Below are 22,216 nucleotides of genomic sequence, written 5' to 3' on the forward strand. Positions count from 1 at the left end.
GAAGATGCGACTGAATCAAGATGCGAGTCGGGCTGCTCCGCTGGCTGCAGCTGCCCAGGCTCGTGTCAGGAAAAAGGTCCCAGAGAGTAGTTGAAATCGGGAGAAAGGAGGATGGAGAGAGAGAGAGAGAGAGAGAGAGATGGGGGAAGAAAAGGCAAAAGACTGAAAAGCCAAAATTTCAAAGAGGAAGACTGGCTGGGAGATCATCCTGTGGCTGCAGGCCCAGTCTGTAGCCTTAATGTACGCTAGATTGAGGTCGTCTAATCTTTCTACCCTCCTGTCTAGTCAGCAGTGCTGCTCTAAGCTGGCGTGGTACCTATCTCTTACTTTGTGCAACCTGTTATTGATGGCACGTAATCCATGGCTCATTTCAAAAGATCATCTTTTCACTGCAGGCTGAATGGAGTCAAGAATACAGTAGCTGTGGTGTTTTCCAAAAAAGGTTTATTTCAAACAAAAATACATTTGTGTCTGTTGAAATCTCACAATGAATAAATGGGACTCAACCCTGAATCACTTTCAGCTTTTTTCAGTTTCTTTTCAGGATTTTTTGGTGATAAGTTCCATCAGCAGTATTTTGTAAAGGAACAATTTAAAGCCTTGATTTTATCTTCAAGCTTGTCGTCATTTTTGTTGGTTAGAAGATACAAATATGGCCAACCGTTAGAGGGACAAATGAAACCTGATCAATTCTAAGGTGAAGAACTTAAATTATGCAACACTGCAAGGATCTGCCTCATTTATCAATTACAGATCCCAAAATCCTTGTAGATGCTTTTAAAACTTCTAGAAATGCACTTTTCTCTTGCCTTCTGATGAAAGCAACAAGGGATTCTTTATTTGGTCCAAAGTGCAGCTTCCAGAGTTCTTACTAGATCTAAGACCTTTGGTCGTACTACACCTATCGTCATGCTTTTTCACTGGCTATTAACAGGCCTACATGCCTGAGCCAATTTCAAAATCCCTCTGATTTACAAGACTTGAAATGGATTGGTTCCACTCTATGTATTCAATCTTATCACTCCATGTTTACTCCATTATATCCTTTACACTCTCTTGATGCTGGTTGTTTAACTATTTCTAACATAATTATGTGTAGAGCCTTTGCTTCCACCGTTTGGGATAAGTTCCCACTTTGAGTTTGAGACACAAATCATTCAAAATGCCTAAAACCCGTCTCTTTTCTCTTTTGGTTATTGGTTAATATTATATTGATTATTATAATTTTAACAGTGATTCTGCCTGTGTCTGTTTGATGATCTCCTTTGTCCTCCTATAAGCCTCAGAATTTCCTTCCTGTCCTTGTACCAACTTCTCTTATGGAGTTTTTCCCAAGTCCCTGTCATACTTCACCTCTCCACTAGTTGCACTGTTTTCCCTCCTCTGCCAGTCACCTGCTTGCACACCTGTTCTCAATTGGTTGTTAACCTGCAGAGTATATGAAGTCCCAGTTTCCTTTGTTTTGTTGCTAGTGTGTCCGTGTTGCATAATGTCTGTACTGGTCTAGCTTTTACCTGTAATCCACACCCTGTCTGACAAGGTTGAGTTCCTGCCTCAGACTCCCTTGGATTTGTTTGCCAGTTCTGCCCATTGATGACTGTAAGCCTGTTTATTGACCTCTACTAGTAAACTGCCTTTAACTCACTGGTCCACACTTTGTTTATTAGAGCTGTTTCCCCTATAAATGTTTACTGAATACTTACAAATTAATATAAAAAATATACTTGAATCTGAAAAGAATCTTTATAACAGGGAATTCCCATGAAATCATGTTAAAATCTACATGGAAGAACCAACATAGTTTTGAATTAGGTGATCATCATTTTATTGTCAGATAAGTCAGCCAAAAGTCTTATTTGAGTATGTAAAGTAGTGGTTTCTACTGTGTGCAGTATACAGTGCTACTACATTGACATTTTGTGTATTCCACACTTTTAAAATGGTGCAGTAAAATAGACCTATGAAACTTTTTTACAGTTCATCTTTGTCTGCTGTTGTGATTGCTCAGTTTGAGACCAAGTTCAACTCAACTGTTTAAAGTCTGCAGTGGGTGAGTGTTTCATACTCAAAAGACTTAATTATTCAGTTGTCAATTTAACTATAGAGCTGCTAAACATTGTCAAGTGTTGCACTTTTGAAATTCCAGCTGCCAAACACTCAACATATAGTAAGCCTGTGCTAAAGTGTTAGCATGTAGCAGCAGAGAGTTTGTTGACTGCATGTATGATGTATAGATCTTGGTTTTTGTTAAACAGGTAGTTCCCAGACAGAAACGTGAAGCCAATGAGGAAGTGCCTTAAACCTGAATTGTTTTTCTGATAGCCAGCAGGAGGCAACTCCTCAGGCTCCAAAAAGAAGTCTGATTGTATGGAAGTCTATGAGAAAATGACTCCACTTCTCACTTGATTTATTACCTCAGTAAACTGTTTCCTAATGAGTCTATGGTCTCAATCGGTAGTTTCAAGTCTTCTTCAATACAGTATGATGTTCATTTTGTAAATTATGGCCCAATTTAGAGTAAAATAGATGATAAAGCAGTGTATGCTTTACGGCATGGCTACTTTGTGATTGACAAGTTGCCACCACAGCAACAATGTTGATTACATGGCGTAACCATGGCATAACTGCAGATTCACAGAGTATAGGCGTAGCTGCTGCTATTTCATGGTGTGTTTTCAGTTCATAAAAGTTAATTGTAACATTTTAGTTGCCTACAAAGTTCAGTGTTTAGTCGGACTAAAATACCCTCTAAGGAGTCGGCTGTTCAGTTTTTCCGGTAAGTACATTTTGTTTTAATGGTTTTAGGCCTGTTTTTCGCTAGTGAAAATTAGCATTAGCCCTATCACAGTTAAGGGCTAATAGACTGTAAATGCACAGTGCTAACCAAGCTAGCAGCTAGCCCTAGGGTCAGCTGCACCCTCTCATCCAAATATGGTCACTTCTGGCTCCAAAAATCGAAGATGGCAACGGTCAAATCGCTAAACTCGAGGCTTCAAAACGGCAGTCTGCAAACCAATGGATTATGTCACGGTGACTATGTCCATATTTTTTTCACAGTCTATTAATTTATTTGAAAGGTACAATAATTTGACAAAAATGGCAATTGTTTTTCCCCGAAACTTCATTTTGTCTTCATGTCTCCATGCATATACTGGAAAAACACTTGATGACATGGGAGGTGACGTTTTCTCCCAAAGTGTTTATAAGCCCCAGCTTCAAAGCCAGCGGTCACACATTGTCCTGCTGAGCTTGCTTTGTCAAAGAAACTGTGCTTTGTGTGTCTGCTGTCTTGTTGCAGCACTGATGTTTGATGGTCCAATTACAGGAAATGGCCAAGAGAGCTGTTTATTCAGTGTGTTTTCGCAGTAAATCCAGTGATTAAACAGCAGCAGATAATAGTGCATAAATTGTGAGGTTTAACACTCTTGGTTTGCGGTTCCTGCTGATATTTGTGTCCATTCTGTCATAGTGAAAAATCAGCTCAGAGGTTGAGAAGATCACAGAATATGAAACCGAAATGTCCATTCAGCTGGAAAGCTTTGGTGTAATACATATGCTGCCTCTGAGCCGAATGCACTTGACCAGTAGCATCAAGGAAACTGGGGAATTTAAAGACATGTGTTTGAAAAGGACATGTATTCTTTAATTTCTCTTCTGACCCTAAAAGTGAACGTAGTCGGACTGAACTCCAGAATCCCTTTGACTTGTGTAAACTTAATGTGAACTCAATCATGAGGGATTCACACTCTGGGCCTGGCTAATTACTGGTTAATTACATCTTCAGACACAGGTCATAGTCAGAGGCTGAGCCAAATATTAACGTTAGCTCATCTTTACTGACAGAAACTGAGCCCTAACAAAAGACTTTAGCTATTTTGCTCAACTTTGAGTTCGAGTTGATTTGAGTTGTTGGTTCTTGGTACTTTTCACATGCTAAAATATCCTAAAACCATCCCCTCTTTCACTCTGTTGACATTTTTTCTATGCCTGGCCTGAAAATGAGAGAAATGTCTATTTCTGTCTTTCACATCTACTCTTATACTTCATGTTGCTTTCATGTAACAGATAACAGCCTCACTGTTTTCTGATTCCCTCTCTTTTGCAATCAGAGCTGTAACAAAATCGGCTGATATGTAGATCTGCTGTTGAACTGAACACTTTTTTGGCTGCTTTACATTAAAATCTTTAAATGAACAAAACACAGGAAGGCTTTTATTGTAAAGCATTTACAGGAAGTGCTGTCTCACATGGAGCAGTGTCTGATAGTAACCCAGATAACACCTGATTGACATCCAGATTTGGATTGGTTTTGGTGTATTGCAGGAAAGACTGTTAAAAGGTAAAATAGCCACAAGTGACTTGAATAGGCTTATGAAACATTTATTATATTTAGTATTGTTTCTCATTTACATTCACATATATTAATGGGGTTGTGTATTGTTGCTTGATTGTTTTTGTTGCACAGCAACAAAAATGTCTTAACCATCGACTGTTGCTGAGTTGTAGATTCATTCATTAGTTGTAGATTAATTAACTGGCAAGCAGAGACAGTGTGACTCAGATGTTAGAGAGACTTAAAGATACCATTAATGGACTTATCCATATTTAATCCCAAGAGGATCTGTAACTGTTTTGCAGGAATATGTGAAGAGAAAGGTCAAAAATATTATTTTTCTGCTTTGTTTTCACTTGAAAGAAAACCTTTAGTAAAAATCTGCAAATAGTTATACTTGGTGGGTATTAAATCACATGGAGGATTATGTTCTTCAGCATTTCAGCTAGCTAACACCATATTATGTGATGTCAAACTACGGGAGAGACCATGCATTCAGTACTCATTTCGTTATCCCTTGTACAAAATGTACTGGTGGCTTATCAGCTAACGATTTTGCTGCCATGATCCATTTGTAGAATATCAGTGATTGTGGTGATGAACCAATTTTTGTACCCCTAATGCTGAACCATAAAATATCTTAAAAAGCAGATGAAGGCTGACATAAAAAGCAAGATCTTGTTTGTAAAGACATTGGCATAGTAACTTTGTGGCTGTGTGTATAGGATTGAAATGTGTTGTTGACCAGTCAGATTGATTCATGTAAACCTGATGAATGCACACAACTGGACTCACAGTGAGCAGACAAAAAGGCATGTAAAAAAAAAAGTGAAAAATGCATTTACCTGCGTCATTATGTACTGTTGGCATTATAGAATATGCCAGTTGTTTTGTTTTTTTTTTACAAAATAACATGAAGGACACGGTCCAGCACGTCATGACAGTCACGTTAGCATGGCCTGTGACCTGTCAGTGTAAATAAGATGGATGGCCTGAGGAGAAGCGGGAAAAGAATACATATGAAAGCTTATTGTGCACATATGGTCCATTAAGCACTTTCCTGCTTGTTTTTATGGCTGGTTTAATCTTTTTTAATCTGTCAGAAAATCAATTTGTTCACGTTGCTGCCAGGTTGCTGAGCGGAGCACTCCATCACACATCCATAGACCTTGCCTGCCTGAGCAAGGCATTGTGCTGGATTCTAGTCATCAGAAACTGCTATACAGAGATAAATGAATGCATTGATGGATAGATAGCGGAGGAGAGGCCAGAAAGGGACTGAGAAAGAACAAACAAGTTAATGCGAAAGTGAGTGGAGAGATATATGGACAGACAAAACATAGACAGACTGCCTTATTTATTGAGAAAATATTTCTGACAAGAAAAATGTAATGACAAGCCATTACAAATAACAATAACTAGCTTTATATATGAGTTGATAAAGTGTAGTATAGAAGGTAGTAATGTAAATATTATGTGTACACTAATCCAATAACACACATTTTAGGTCACTAAAGGAGCTGAAACAGAAAATAAATAAGATTAAATACAAATGAAATAGCTGATGAAAAGGCTGGGTTATACAGGCAAGATTGTATCATCATCATCATCATCATAATCATCATAATATCATATCATCTACAGTCCTTTTTCCATGCAAAAATCCATTTCAAAACTGTTACTATTCCTCCACTGGAGCTCAGCAAGGAAACACTGTCCAGGGAAACAAAAAAGATGGAGAAGGAAATTTGGCACTAAAAAGGCTGTAACATTGGGAGATAACTGTTTGATATGATAAAGTCAGACTGCTGAAGCTTCAAATAAGCCATGGATAAACTTTGGAATGCATTTCTGCACAGAACAAGGACTCTGGATTATGTCCCCCATCACTTACATTAAAATTGCATTAGGAGGAGGTCTCTTAATGTATCAATTTATATCTTTCAGTGTATATATAGGCATGTGAGTCTAGTTTTAAGACCAGAAAAATGTGAACCTACCCTTTAAGTCCAATTTAAATTGTTCAGGCTTTATAAACTCTATTTCCCTGGTCAAATGTCAATTCCAGACTTCACATACTGTTGTCCAGCAAACACATTATGCTGTACAATATAATACCAGGTTGTGTATTTGACAGACAGGTTCCTCACAAACTGGTTTTAAGACACAAAAAATAAAACAGATACAAACTATAAAGACAGCCTTTTGAGTCATGTGGACATGAACAATTTAACAGCATCTCTTACAACCTTTAGTCATAGGATCCATCTGTAAAAAAAAAAAAAGGGGGTGGGGTGGGGGGACTTAAGCTCAGTGAGATAGACATAGAAAGAGAAGAAGGGAGATAGATTGAGCTTCATTTCTAAAACCCCGAGTCTAAAACCCCACAGTGAACCGGTGATTATCCAGAATTCAGCAAAAACCAAATAAGTCCTGTAATTCCTCCAAAGGGCCGGGATGCTGAAAGAGCTAATTTGACAGAACAAGTATAAGAGAGAAAAAGTATTTTCTGTAATAATCTGTGGATTTAGTGGGAGAAAGGGAGGATACCTGGGATAAAGCAAGGGTTTGGCTGAATCCATTACACCAGTGCTATGGGATTATTAACACAGCCAGGAGTCAGTGGGGCTGATAAATACCCATATGAAGACATTGCAGGGGCAGTGAAATGTGTCATTTCCACTCCCGACAGCACGGAAAGGAAGAAAAACCATTAAAATTGCATGCAATTTATTTGTCAGCTTAGAAGAAAAAAAAAGAGAGAAAAAAAGAAAAGTCTATCTCATAAAAGTATTTTTTTTTCAAAGCAGGAAGGCTATTTTCTCCTTGAGCTGTTCGGAAAAGGAATACGCCTTATTAGCCTCTGCGACACACACAGCGTTATTTGGTTATGCAGTGAAGCCTAAAACAGAGTCGGCGTTTAAAGCTGCTTCGTCCCTCCATCTCACTGAGTGATTACCTCTGTCAGGCCTTCAACAGACCACGCAACACACACACACACACATACAAATCTGCGGGCACACATACACCCCGTTCGACAAACTTCTGCGCGTGCACACGCACACACTGAACATAAAACACCTGTCTCCTAAAATGCCCGAGAGCACTCATCCTGCCTCTCTGCCACACCTCAATGTGCAGTAATTCTGGAAAAGGGCCTCTTTTAAGATTCGTGGCCGTAAACGCCAGGCGCAGACTGAGACATTAAATGGCTGCTGTGGGTGCTGGGATGCATCTGCAGCTGAGAGCAAGGAAACATTCTTAGGCCATTAGTCAAACACTCAGATCTGTAGACAACAGGAAAAGAGACGCCTATGAAAATGTGTTTTACTCTTTGTGATGCAAATGCAATAAATGACAGGGCATGGGTGAAGAGATACTCAACAAAAGCCATTTCCGGGATGAATAGAAATAGGATGAAACTAAAGTAACTAATAGAGCATCGTTAGTGAGTTTTGTTCAAAAGTAGGAGGCAGTTGGCTCGCAGTCCCTCTCCAGCCGGTCTCCTCCTTGCTCTCTCCTTGAACACGATAAAACTCAGGAGGAGGACGAGGAAATGCAAGCCAGCAGCACTGGTGGACGCTGATGTTCTGTTAAACCTCTCTTAATTAAAAAACATGAAAAGACAACAAAAAAGCAGAGAACCCGAGGATATGCTAGTTTACTGTTCTCCCTAAGCCCGTTCCAAGGACTCTCACTAAATGTTTAATTTTGCTGCAGACAGTGACATTTATCAGTGGGTTTCCAGTGGGGATGCTCATAAACAGCCTGTTCCCTGGACAGAGGCATCTTGGCCTGAGGGGGGAGACAGACGGGAAGAGAGATGGAGGGAGACAGAGAGAGGAGAGAAAGAGCATCATGGCTTTTTGATTGAAAGACAAACAGAGATTTCATGAATAAAAATAAACACAGGATTCTCAATTTGGTGCAGACTATCATCTCCACATCTATCCATTGTCAGTGTTTGCTGTGATTAAATGAGGACGAGAGTCAGCAGTAGCCTTTTGTAGAAACATTTCTCAAAAGTAGAACTGTCTCTTTAAACTGAGAGATAAACTCATTGGCTGACACACCTCCATGGTTGGTGCTATATAACCTTTTTCTTGGTGAACTGTAGGCCCATATAGGAAAGGGCACTGCAAACTAGCTTAGGCTAAGAATGCTGTGGTATGTGGCGATTGTTCATGCTACATACTTGTCCCCTATACAAATAAACATCAAACAAACAAACATACTGACCACCAACAGCCACAATTGTTCAGATGCCATCACTCCAACAAGCTATCACAACATCGTGGTGTTCAGGGTCAGATTATTGAGGCTTTTTATACCTGTTTAAAGGTCATGTGCAGTGTATTCACCAAGCAGGTGCACCTGGCTGGAAGTCAAAGAACTGTCTCTCTTTAGTGCATATACATTTAAAGAATGACCATGCAAATAACAGGTGTAGACATGTTAACAGAGGTTGATTAGTAAATCCAGTGGACACAAGGTTACATATCACTTTTGAATGGAATATTTTGTGCACTGCACGTAAAAATAAATGAAAACAAAGGTCGGAGACCAGGGTTCACATCCTGACTCCTGTGCATGGTTAGTTTAGGCACCATAAGCACTTTGCTTAATGTCAGGAAAAGATTGTGGATTTGACTAAATGTGAATAAAGTATACACATCTGGTCTCATGCTTTAAGTTACTGTTTACTTTTTCTGTATATAACCAAGTGATTTGAGTGCCTCAGCATAACCATAAAACTGCTTAATAATACATTTCTTGCTATATTGTTTTGTAAGAGCAGATATTTTGGCAGAAAACAAATGAAATATGTTGTCAGTGAACATTTAACTGAAATGTTCAGTATCCACATTTTGTGACTTGCCAGATATGTTCATTAACAATGGTTCCTCATTATGTTGATTAAAAAAAACACGTAATCTGGGCTGCATTATGTTTCCGTACAAACTTTTCTTTTAAATTAGTAGTACAGTACCAGTCAAAAGTTTGGACACACTTTCTCATTCAAGAGAATGGGAAGGAAATTCAATGGAAACTTTTGACTGGTACTGGATATGAGCATAATTTCTAGGAGAAAGCGTTAGAAAAGTTAATTGTGGGTCCTCTTTTTTTATTAATTTATATTTTAAGAAGTTAGTTCTCCACCTTTTGGAGATTGTCAGATAGATAACTTGAAAAGTTCCCTTTCTCCTCCCTTATTTAGCACGTTTGACCTCACAGAAAATCTTGATTGGTTTTACATTGTAGTGAACTCTGGTTAGATGTGAGAAGAAGTGGAAAGCAAGAGGGGAAACTATGCTGAAAGCAGTACTATCATTACCTGTCAGATGGAAGAGATTGCTCCTTTGAAACAGGGAAGGCTACTCCAAATGACTTATGCTTATTTGCCCCATTCTACCCCCACCCTACCCCTCTGTCTCTTTCTCTCCACTCTACTTCCTCAAGGCATACATTTTCTCCTCTCCATTCATATGTCAGTTCCTCACTCTCCGCAATCCTTCCCCTGCAGATTTATTCAGGAATACAAAATGAAATCCTCTCGCACTTTTGACTTGTATTAAACGCCTTCATTCAAAATGAGCCTTGTGAAAACGACTTCCACTGAGGAGGTGTCAGGGCACAGAGTCTGTTAACATGCAAACTGTACACTCGATTTATCCCCTTTCTCCAACACATGTGGTATGACCTGACCTGTCAGACGCTGGGGTAAACAAAATGAAGGAGGTTAAAGAAGGTTACAGACTAAAGAGGCCAATATTAATCCTCAAAGCCCCTTCAAGATGACAAAAAGAGGCTGGCAGCTCCTCTATGTCTCTTACATTCCTCTATTATGGGTCACATGCACCCTCTCCACCTCTACTCTCAGCATCAGAGCAAACTTTGAGCAACTTCTAAGTTTGATGAGTGTTGGGGCATTAAAATGAAATGTCTGCAATTTTCTCCCCTCATGGGGAATTTGCATCAGGCTGAGTGTCCTTCAGAGTAGTCATAGACCAGCGCCCTGCTTCAGAGCCAAATCGTGATTAAAGGTACAGTCATCAATCGAGCTACGTGATAGCAGCAAGATCTCTTCCCCCTGTCATTAACCATCATATCCTTATGATTATTTATGATTGAATTTGCCATTAGTGCCCGTGTTTACGCCATTTGATTGACATTGTATTAACCTCACCCCTCAGTACATTTTTGAAACAGCTGACTGTGACTTTAAGACGAGGTGTGTTTGTGAGACTGATGAATCAGCGTTGCATTCAGCAGCCAAACAGATGTTGTTCCCCTCCTGTTAGCAGAGAAATGCCTACAGTGTCCTGCACGGGACATTTGGCACCCTGATGTCTGTCATTATTCATCGTGAGAGGGTTTCCAATAACAAGGGCAGGCAGGGGGCATTTTTTAAGCACATTATCCACAGAGAGATGCGTACATACTGCATGATGTTGCCATGGGGCACGCAAGGCAGATAGTGTCCCCTGCTCAGCGTGATCATGCCTAGATAGTTGAAGTGAGGCTCGTGGAAAACAGTGAGAGATTGAGCGAAAGTCCTTGGAGAGAATCTGGTCATCAAGTGTAGGGATGCTGATACATAAGTCTGAGCAAGGCCTGTGGGCTGTGGATGTCATGTTGATGTACAGAGCTTTCAAAGTTGTGAGGTTTTATATTATTGCTCTGTGTGGCCTCAGAGAAAGATAAAGAAAGATGTAAAAAAAAAAAACTCGACTGCAAGAATCTCTTTAAATCTGCTTTTTTTTTGTTGTTGTTTTTTTTTAAGTGGCTGGTTGCTCAGAAAAAACCAACCACTGCCTGTGTCTTCTCCACAGCTGTAGCAGAAGCAGCTGGTGCTCACTGCAAAGAGTGTAGGAATAATTTACTTCACACTTTCTTTCATAAGATGTGGAGGGGGGCTGTATTAATGGGAGGGAAAATGGAGCAATGGACGAAAAGGAGAGATGGCTAGATGGAATGAAAGCATCAGCTCTTTAACAGAGGAGTCCTCCCGTGGGAATATGTAAATAATTTCACTTAAGTGCTTGAACTAAAAGAGACGAGAGCAAGTGAGAGTGCTATCAGTGCGTGCTGGTAAAAACTGTGCACCTAAGCAAAGAATTTCTCCATCATCTCCACCTTTCATTTAATGATATGAAAAGCCATCTGTTATCTAAAATGGGCAGAATAAACATGACTTCATAAAATGCCTTCATTCAAGTTGACAATGACTATTTCAAATGTAAGCCTTATAGTTGATGCACTTTAAAGTCACTAAAATAACAACCGCAGTCGTGTAAGCCCAGTAGTGCCACTTATACTGTAATTTCCTTAAAAAGTTATTTTAACAATATCCCGATTAATATGTTATAGGGGTAATCTGAGTATTTGTGTGGTTGGGAGGACTTATGAAAGGGTTCAGGAGAATTTTATAATTTTGGGTGGTGGATTACACATAGTAACTGTTTGAATCACAGTTGAACTTGGATACCATTATCGTCTTTTGCATCTCTATATTATCGTATTGGTCCATTTGTAAGATGACCTGTTTTTGAAAAATGACTTTTTGATATGCAACACACTTTCACACTCATCCTGTTGGGAAAGTTTCCTTGAGATACTATTATTCCAAGGAGAAGAGTGTCCTCATTCTGGAAGCCTTTTCTCTTGTCTAAGTAAAATTATACCTTTTTAAAGGCAGAATGTAAAACACACATTTGTGTAACATATGTATCAGTCTCATACTCACTCTCTCTCCTGTCAGGCTCTTGGAAGCGGTCAGATTTTTTTTAACTGACAGTTGTCATTTTTTCAGACTGGCTTTTTGTCTTTTTTAGAGCTTCTCATCATCTGTGACAGTGGTAATTGTTGGTTTGACAGATGATTTGCTCCATTTCTGCAGTAAAGACGTCAGTAGACCCTCTGGACTCGTTTTCACTCAGCATGAATTTATTTCCTCTGTGGCAGAAAAACACAAGCCTTCAAAAACTCCTGAAGGTTAAACTGAGCTAAGGAAACACTTTTAGGGCTGACTAACTCTATGAACACACTATGAAAAGACACTTGCGAGCCAAAGGCTACAAACAACTCATTATGCAACACCCATACTTTCTCCATTCAAAAAGAATAGCTGATGTTGTGTACACATAATTGTCTGGACCTTGAATATAAGATGACCCCCACTTTTTCAAATGTAAATTCCAGGAAAAAAATATTGTCTTCTATTCGGGCCAGTGCTGTATTCTTAACTACTTCTTTCTTGTAAGGGCTGTGACAAGTCCCATCACAACTTCCTGGGGGCTGTATCACGCAGCGAGATCAGTGGGTTATCCAGCTATCTTTGGGCTTAAACAACCAGTATGTAGGTTTTAGTGGTATCTAGCGGTGAGGTTGCAAATTGCAACCAACTGAATACTTTCCTCCTCAACCCCTCCCTTTAAAGCATGTAAGAGAACCTACGGTGACTGCGAAACTCTTGAAAATCACAAAAAAACGCAAAAGGCCCTCTCTAGAGCCAGTGTTTTGATTGTCCATTCTGGACTACTCTAGAAACATGGCGGTGCAGTATGGCAGGAAGAGGACCCGCTTCCTATGTAGATATAAAGAGCTCATTCTAAGGTGACGACAACACACCAATTCTTATTTTCAGGTGATTATACTTATGAATATTATTTTCCATTTAGCCCATAGATCTTCCCTAAATATTACACACTAGTCCTTTTAACTACGGTTTTCTGGTATCACTGAGCTGGCTCACTTTTAATGGGGGTACCACAATAACCTATGCTGCACAGCTAACCTGCTCCAGGGCAGGATAACTTCAGAGGATCAGATAAAAACTTGTCAACTGCCTGCCTACTGAGTAGTCAGATCACTAATTAGTCAATCACAAAAATTGAGTGTTGTCCTTTATTATAAAAAAAAAAATCCACACACTGTTAATTAGCTGCCAGTAAATTATAAATGCAGCATTTCAGTCAGGTAGAACTTATCACAGATGAACTACTTATGCTCCCTCCTCTACTGTCTGCTTTGGCAGCTGAAACACTTTTAAAGTCCAACTGAAATGAAATGGCATTTTATTTTTGGCATGCGTGCATACCTACTCTGTGGATCACATGTCCTGTGTTCTGAAACCAAAGGGGAGACATTTCTATTTAAAAAATTTGGACCCCTATTTTTTCATTAATTTGACAGAATATAGTTATTTCAGCCATACAGCAGCCTGCTACACAACACAAGAGCATCAGACTTTTAACAACCCACTTTAGTTTTCCTGCTAAAGTCTCCTTCTTATCTAACTTACAAATATGAAAACACATCTTATCCGGGATCACCAATGTTAGGCTCAGTGAAGCCAGGGCACCCAGAGAAAGCCAGACTAAGTTGAACTTTCTTGATACCGGCCTCTGGTGTTGTCAGATAAAAACATTTGAAAAAAAAACACTTTCAACTTTTTCGTTATAAAAAGTGTGTAAAAGTTCTCGAAACACACAAGAAAAACTGTGTCTATCTTTTAATTAGTCTGCACTGCCTGTCTCCATCTGTTTATCTGTCTCTGTGTACCTGTGTGTCTCTGAAATATGTCTTATTTCCATTTCTAGCTCAGTAATTGTGGACCTCATTTTCCATTCTGTTCTCTGCTAGTCTTTCTCTCTGTCCTCTACCTCAGCATCCACCTTTATGGTAGTAGTTTATCTGTTTCTGTACATTATCTAGTGAGTCTACTCTCTACTGTCCTCTCTCTTGCCAATTTGTTGCCAAGTTTGACCTGCTGGAGGTGTTGGAAGGCCAGCATTAGGACTTTATGTGCAAATTATGGCCCTCAGGAGAGAGGGTTGCTCTACTGTGTAGTACTGTGGAAGGTCTCTGTGCTCATCTGCTGTTCAGTGTTGCTCAGGGCAGCCTTGAACCTGCTCTTTTCCCGCAATCTACACCTACTGCCGAGACATGTGGGAAATCTCCCAAACACCTTTTGGGACTTAAGATAGTTTTCCAGTATTTCCAGGAGGGTTAATAGTATTTCCAACACCTGTGCTTTGAAGAGGCTCTTCTCTCAGCAGCAGTAAAAGTTTCTCCTCCTCGCAGGTCCTTTGTGGGCTCTGACAGCTGGTGTTGCTACTCTACTCTACTACTCAACTCTATACCATAAATCGTATACAGTACCAGTCAAAGTTTGGACACATCTATTCATTCAATTATGGTTTCTCTTTAATTGTACTATTTTCTCCATTAAAGAACAAAAGTAGCCACTGTTTGTCTTGATGACAGCTTTGCACACTATTGGCAATGTCTTAACCAGCTTCATGAGGTAGATGCCTGGAATGCTTTTCAATAGACAGGTGTGCCTTGTCAAAAGTTAATTGGTGGAATTTCTTGCCTTCTTAATGCATTTGAGATCATCAGTTGTGTTGTGCTGAGGTAGTGTTGGTATACAGCAAATAGTCCTATTCGACTACTGTAGTAATCCATATTATGGCAAGAACCGCTCAACTAAGTAAAGAGAAATAACAGTCCGATATTACTTTAAGACATGAAGGTCAGTCAATCTTGAAAATTTCAAGAACTTTCAAAGTTTCTTCAAGTGCAGTTGCAAAAACTATCAAATGCTACGATGAAACTGGCTCTCATGAAGACTGTCCCAGGAAAAGAAGACTAAGAGTTACCTCTGCTGCAGAGGAGAAGTTCATTAGAGTTAACCAGCCTCAGAAATTGCCAATTAACAGCACCTGAGATTAGAGTCCACATCAATGCTTCCCAGAGTTCAAGAGCAGACACATCTCAACATCAACTGTTGGGAGGAGGCTGCAAGAATCCGGCCTGCATGATTGAATTGCTGCAAAGAAACCACTACTGAAGACCAATAAGAAGAAGAGATTTGCTTGGACCAAGAAACACAAGGAATGGACATTAGACCAGTGGAAATCTGTACTTTGGTCTAATGAGTCCAAATTCGAGACATTTGATTCCAACTGCAGTGTCTTTGTGAGACGCAGAGAAGGTGAATGGATTGTATCTGCATGTGTGGTTCTCACCGTGAAGCATGGAGGAGGAGGAGGAGGTGTGGTGTTGTGTGTGTGTGTGTGTGTGTGTGTGTTTGGGGGGGGCGAGGGGGGGCTTTGCTGGTGACACTGTTGGTGATTTTATTCAGAATTCAAGGCACACTTAACCAGCATGGCTACCACAACATTGTGCAGCGAAATTCCTCCCCATCTGGTTTGTGCTTAGTGATACCATCATTTGTCTTTCAAAAGGACAATGACCCGAAACACACCTCCAGGCTGTGTAAAAGCTATTTGACCAAGAAGGAGAGTGATTGAGTGTTGTATCAGATGATAGGGCCTTCACAATCACTTGACCTAAACCCAACTGAGATGGTTTGGGATGATTTGGACTGCAGGGTGAAGGAAAAGCAGCCAACAAGTGCTCAGCATATGTGGGAACATCTTCAAGACTGTTGGAAAAGCATTCCAGGTACAAAGAAAACAGTGACTACTTTGAGGAATCTAAAATATGAAACATATTTTGGTTTAACACTTTTCTGTTTAATAAAAGCATAAAACGGGTATTTATTATGCCAAAACTTTTATTGTGATAGCAAAAATCTAACTTGATTTTCATACTATAGTGACATGAATTGAAACCAATTGCTGCCTGTAGGGTAAGAAATCAGCTCTCTGAGGCTGTCCTTTGGCACAGTGGTGTTTTGAGCTAAATGCTAACATCAACATGCTAACATGCTCACAATGACAATGCTTGCATGCTGATGTTTAGCAGGTATAATGTTTACCATGATCACCTTCTTAGTTTTGCATGCTAGCATGCTAACATTAACTATTTAGCATGAAGCACAAAGTACAGTGAATGGAGTCTCATTAATTTTTCAGGTTTAGTTGTAACCAAAGTATTGGACAAATTATAATTTTGACCTGATGAGGTCAACAGGAAGGAAGTTAAAGGATCATAAAAGTTCTGGCAATTCATCCTGGGGGGAGCATGAATGTCTGTACCAAATTTCAGGGCAATCCATCATATAGTTGTCATTTTAATTAAAACTACAAATGTCAACCTCATGGTGGCGCCAGAGGAAAAGTCAAGGGATCATAAAAGTCATTAAGGGTCATCCCTGGGGAAACCTGAATGTGTACAAAATTTTGTGCCAATTCCTCAAACTTTTGCTGAGATATCTCAGTGGTGGACTGACCTACCTAAAAATGTATGGTATCGTTAGGAAAATGGTGAGTGGTAATTTAAGTGTATATAATTTGTAGCTAAGGTTCTTAGCTTATATAACTCCATAAGATCAGGAATAATTTTCTTGTGACTTTGCAGCCTGTGCCAATTAAACTTCTTTATGCATGTGTATACAATAAGCATATCAATATTAAAATTAAACCGTCTAGTACACACTGGGGTAATAATATTTTGTCCACGGTAATAGTTATTTCAGTCTTCTGCACATCAACACAAACACACGCTCTCCAAAGCGTACTTGACCTATAATTGAAGTAATTATTGGGACCCGGGAAGGTCAACAACGTATCTTATTAGCTTTCACTCCAGCTCCAAGACTTTCTGTCCAGCTGCCTTTAATGTTATGCATGCAAAGCTAAATGTAGCATTAGTGGAGCCCTAGAGAGCAAGGTTTGACATTGATGACTTTGTTAAGGGGAACATATGTTTGAACAGATCGCCCCCTCTATAAATACAGGCTGTATTCAATCCCCATGGCCTAAAGGCTGGCGGCAATGTATGTCTGCATGACATTATACTGAAAAGAGAGAGAGAGAGAGAGAAAGGCAGAACGAGGGGAGAAAGGGCAATCGCTTTCAGTTTTTTTAAATATTTTAGCTCAAGTGCATCACTGCACTGTTTGTGTATTTGGTTACATTTTGCTTTATACTTAAATTTTTCATAAACTAATCCAAATTGAGCTGACAAACAAAAAGGCACAATGAACACACTGTGACCTTCATAATATAATACTCCAGGCAGAATGCTTTTGACTGTCTTGCAGCTTATGGATGATTTGATCAATTTCTAATTAAAAGCATCACATTGACATTAGATGAAAACCCACTGTAATTTATTATAACAGGGATATTACAAAATCAACAAGTCCTCCAAATTAAATGACAAAATACATCTTTTGTTCATGTACTCCAGAATGATGCATAGAAGCATTTTCTGATCTGATGCCCTTAAATCTGAAATAAATACATTTTGGGATTTGACAACAGTATGGTTACAATTTGAGTTAAAGTTACTACTTTCTTAAGGTTAGGGGACCTTCGCTGTCATGGCTACAATATGTGATTAGTTTAGTTTAGGATGATAATAATTTTTAAAAAACAATGTGGAGTTGCAGTTAAAATGGGAAACGACCTCCTCCCTACACTGACTTTGTTTGTCTTAATGCTGCCTGATTTCCTTCTTTGCTCTCGTCATAATTAGTACAGCTACTAGAGGGCTTCTGTCACTTGAATGTGAGTAAATGTGGTTTTGGGGAAGATAAACAACTTATCCTAACGCTTTGTTTGCAGTCTCTATGGACCACGGGTGCAAATTATGTGTCGAGCTAACCCTGGCACATATACAAAGATGTTTTCAAAATGTCAGTCAGTTGATGTCAAATGTCAGTTGATTAATATGCACCGTCATCATTATTAAACAATTTATTGATTAGCACAGGGACATCAGCATTAGGAGATGTCAGAAGCCAATGTACAACAGTAACCTGAGGTTTAGCAGCACAGTTGCAGCATGAACTCGTGCAGTAACGTGAAAGACACAAATATGTAACATTCAAACACACACTCATGTACACACTCACACAAACACACACTACTTTGTTCCCTCCCTCTCTCTCTCTCTCTCTCTCACACACACACACATACACATACACACAGGGTATGGCGATTATGGTCTTACAAAAGATTCTTCTCGACTGTGCTGAGTATCACCAGGCAATTATAACATTTTTTTAATCAGCGCTCTGCTTTTTTTTTTTTCTGCTTTTTTTTCCTTTTTTCATGTGGAGGGTAGTGTTGGTTGCTGGGTAAATGAAGACCATTTTGCAATATGAGCAGATGGTGAGCATTGAAGTGCCTGTTGACAGGTAGCCTATAGCTTGTTGTCTGAGCTGGCGTTATCACACATGCAGTGAGACACACACAAACACACACACCTATGCACACACACGGCAGCAGCTTTGAGCCCTAATTGGTACCCAGAAGGGTTTGATGGAGAGAGGGAGAGAGACTGGTATGAAAGAGGAAATGAACATCAAAAACACAGACCAGCTGGTCAAATATTTACCTCCAAAGCACTGAAGGAAAGAATACGCATTTAATGTTGAATTTTATTGAATGAAAAATGGACAAAATCAAATTAATGAAGTGAGCAAACATGTGAATTGCTTGTGAAGTGTTAGTTTCTGCCCCTGAGATACTGAGACAACACCAACAACAGAAGCCTTTTTGTTGAAGACAGCTGTCATGGAATCACAGGATATCTGTCTGTCTGGTCTGTCGAACTTCTTTTTTTAAACGTCTTCTTCAAAGTGATAACTCGCAAATGCATTGTTGATCTAATATTGTGACATGCTTGGTGATAATTGGATATTGCTGTAGTGTTCCCGCAGTGTGTTACTGTGAGATCGCTTGTCAGTTAAATAGTAAAGACCGTTCTGCTGCATCATTTTCCCTTGTGTTTCAGTAGGGGTCGCTGTTTTTTGTGCCTCTTTGTAGTAGTTTTTGTTGGTCAAGTTAACAACCCACTACCTCTTTCATTTATTACAAACAAGCTAGTCTTGCTGCTGCTAGAAACATGAAAATGTATCAGTCTGCATGAGGCAGGGGATTTTTCCAAGGAAAGGAGCAGGGTATGGGAGCTATTACTGACCCTTACCCTAACCCTTACCTTTAATATCAATACATGCACTGTACAGAGAGGGCCATGATGGGTGAGGTTATGAACCCTCAGCCATATATTTTACAGTACACACCTACCTACCCACAGAATCCCCAAATCACTGGTGAACTTTTTCTTTTCTAAATTGAACTGAACACTATGCTACAGTCCTTTTACCTCCATGCAAGTCAGTGGAGCGTTTAGGTAGCTTATTTCACTACTTTCCCTCACTTTTCAATTGATTGATGGTCACTTATGTTTACACAGTTACATACTATATTTTATATGCAGTATGTACTGTATACTACATTGCCATTTTATACTGTTTTTGCAGTACAAAAGATCAACATGCTTTGCTGTTATAAACAGGAAATGCTAAAATACTGTATATGTGCTGACAGGTGTCAATCCAACAATGACTTTGGAATGCCACTGCCAATTAAACTAAAAGAGAAGGCAAAATGTATTTTTTTAAGGATTTTATACTTATTTTTTGTTCTCCAAGATATATGTAGCACTGTCTTAGCATCATTTTCAATTATTACTATGAGCATTGCACTGTGGGAAACTTGGCTGTGCACTATATTTATTTGGATGTTTGAGCCTCACTGTGCAGAATGATGTATGTGCAGAGTTTGACACTTTTGTTTGATACTAAAGGTTGTTTTCACATTCATCTTCTGAAAGTGGGAAGTTTGAAAGGGGGGCGTGGGGGGATTTTTGACACCAATGAATCATCATTTTGTGCCATCATTTACAGGCGTAAAGTCGAACGATGGTAATTTTTGCATTTCTAAAATGCAGTGCATTGCATTGTAAGCAGAAATCAGTGTACATGTCATAGATACTTTTTTCATTCCATTGTGGGAGTTTCTGATGGGACTACTGTATACAGAGCATTCATTTTGCACTTATAATTCTAACACTTAAAGATCCCCTCCAGACACATGTTAAAAACAATGTGTGTCTGATATGGTTTTCACACACAAAAAGTATAATTACCATGTTAAAATCCTTAAAAAGCCATCTACTCCTTCTCCCTCATTAAAAATTCCAGAATCTATGAATATTCAAACATATTTCATCTCAAAAGTTTAACTGCTGCACACAAGATGTCTCTTTGTTCACTATAAAGTCCATTCTCAGTGTATGTGCACTGGAGGCTTCAAGTTTCGGCATCACACTTGTGTAAGTTGCACACTGGACCATGATTGGCTTCTAAACAAATCGTCACAAATCGCGCTCCTGCTGTAGAGTAAACAATTGAGTGTCCAGCACAAATGTTTTAGTTTGCATACAGACTTCATTTTGTCACTTTTCTAGTGTGAACACTACATACTCAAACCCTGCTCAGATTTAGTGTGTAGTGTGGATTTAGGACTCAGCTGTAGTCTCTTTACTTAATCAGGGAGCAACAGGTAATGTTATGCTAGTTTTGTCCAGGTGAACACTTGAGCAGCAAAGTTTTCCCCATCAGGATACAATTTTGACTTCTCAATAGGCAGCTGATTTTTAGGCTATAGAGTGAAAATACTACAGATCGTTACCTGAAGTAAATATTGTACATGACCAGGAGCACATTTTATACTGTACAGTTAGCTCTCCCAGTCACAATTGTGACGTGATGTATTGATTAGCACTCTATGTCATATCTGTCTCTAATATTACTGAAATCCCCATATGCAGGCTGTTGTGGATTTGAGAGGCTGTAGGTTATTGACCTTCCCCTGCGAGCTGAGTCCACATCCTCTGGCACGTTCTCGTCTGCTGGTTTCTCCATCTGAATGAGACCAGCATCTTCATGACCTTATTACAGGCAGAGAGGAGGAACAGTTTGTGTTTGTTTTGTGACCATATGGCCCCATTAGTAGGGTAACGACCCCACAGTCCCTCCAGGACACACACACACACACACACATACACACACAAACACACACACACAAACACTCATTTCTGAATTTCTGTGTGTGTTGGGTTACGTGCGTGTGTTTGAATGTGTGTGTGTAATGACCTTGGAGACCCTCCAGGACACTTAACACTGCCCCCAGTGGCCACTTACACAGATGAAGCTTCTCCATGAGCCATTTGGCCTGCGACCACTGCTTGGATTGTGAAGCTCTCACAACACACACACATATCTACACACACACAGTTCGGCACAAAGCTTCATCTGTGTCTTGGAAGGACTGCTGATCATTTTGTTTATGCATTTATAGCACACACACACAAGCACACAAACATTTCGAACGTCTGACAAAGGGCAAACAGGCAGGGGTCAAAGTAAAGTAAATCTTTTCAGCATGCTAATAAATCTTTGAGGCTAGGTCAACAGAAAACAGAGACCATCAGCTGTGGAGATGTTAGACGAGTCATTTTGAGCTGTAAACAGGGAAGCAGAGATCGACCTGCTGTTAACACCTCATACTGTTGTTACAGATGGCCACATTGTATGGCTTGACTGTGTGTAAATACTGTTTTTATTCATAATTCTACTTTTACTGCCTACTTTACAATAAATACATAATTCACATGTAATGTAATCAACCTTAGAGTCATGTCACAACCCTTGATAGCGGCAAGGCTGCTGGTTTTTCCTATTGCTCGTTTTAGCAATTGTATGCAGTAAAATACTTGTGGGAGCTGAAGTTATTTTTCTTTTTGTGAGGGACAACAGTCTACACTCATACAACAGTCTATGGTCATAGCTTCCACAACAGTATTGTTGCAATAAAGCTTCTATCACCAGTGGAAGCAATGTTACTGACAAGGCAGTGTAGCAGTCATTGACTAGGAAATAAATTATGTGCGATCATGCACTGTACATTGGTTGCTGTGAAAAAGGCATATACAGACATTTTGACTTGTCCTAGTAGGAAAAGCACAGGTGACTGCTGTGGCTCAGGAGGTAGTGCACAAATCACTAATTGCAGAGTTGGCAGTTCGATCTCTGGCTCCTCCTTTTCACATGTCAAG

At 39.6% G+C, this 22,216-nt stretch overlaps 1 protein-coding gene across 2 annotated transcripts in view; it reads left to right on the forward strand.

Annotated features, from left to right (window-relative positions):
- The first annotated feature begins 1,541 nt into the window (after window positions 1–1,541).
- agbl4 (AGBL carboxypeptidase 4) overlaps window positions 1,542–22,216 on the forward strand; it is a 434,053-nt gene continuing 413,378 nt past the window's right edge. For both annotated transcript variants that reach the window (XM_067597035.1, XM_067597037.1), the window contains exons 1-2: window positions 1,542–1,599; window positions 1,978–2,050. The gene's annotated coding sequence lies outside the window, so the exon portion shown is untranslated. The remainder of the gene's footprint in view (window positions 1,600–1,977; window positions 2,051–22,216) is intronic.

Source organism: Thunnus thynnus, chromosome 8 (genome assembly GCF_963924715.1).
Source record: "Thunnus thynnus chromosome 8, fThuThy2.1, whole genome shotgun sequence".
In the NCBI taxonomy this organism is placed as follows: domain Eukaryota; kingdom Metazoa; phylum Chordata; class Actinopteri; order Scombriformes; family Scombridae; genus Thunnus; species Thunnus thynnus.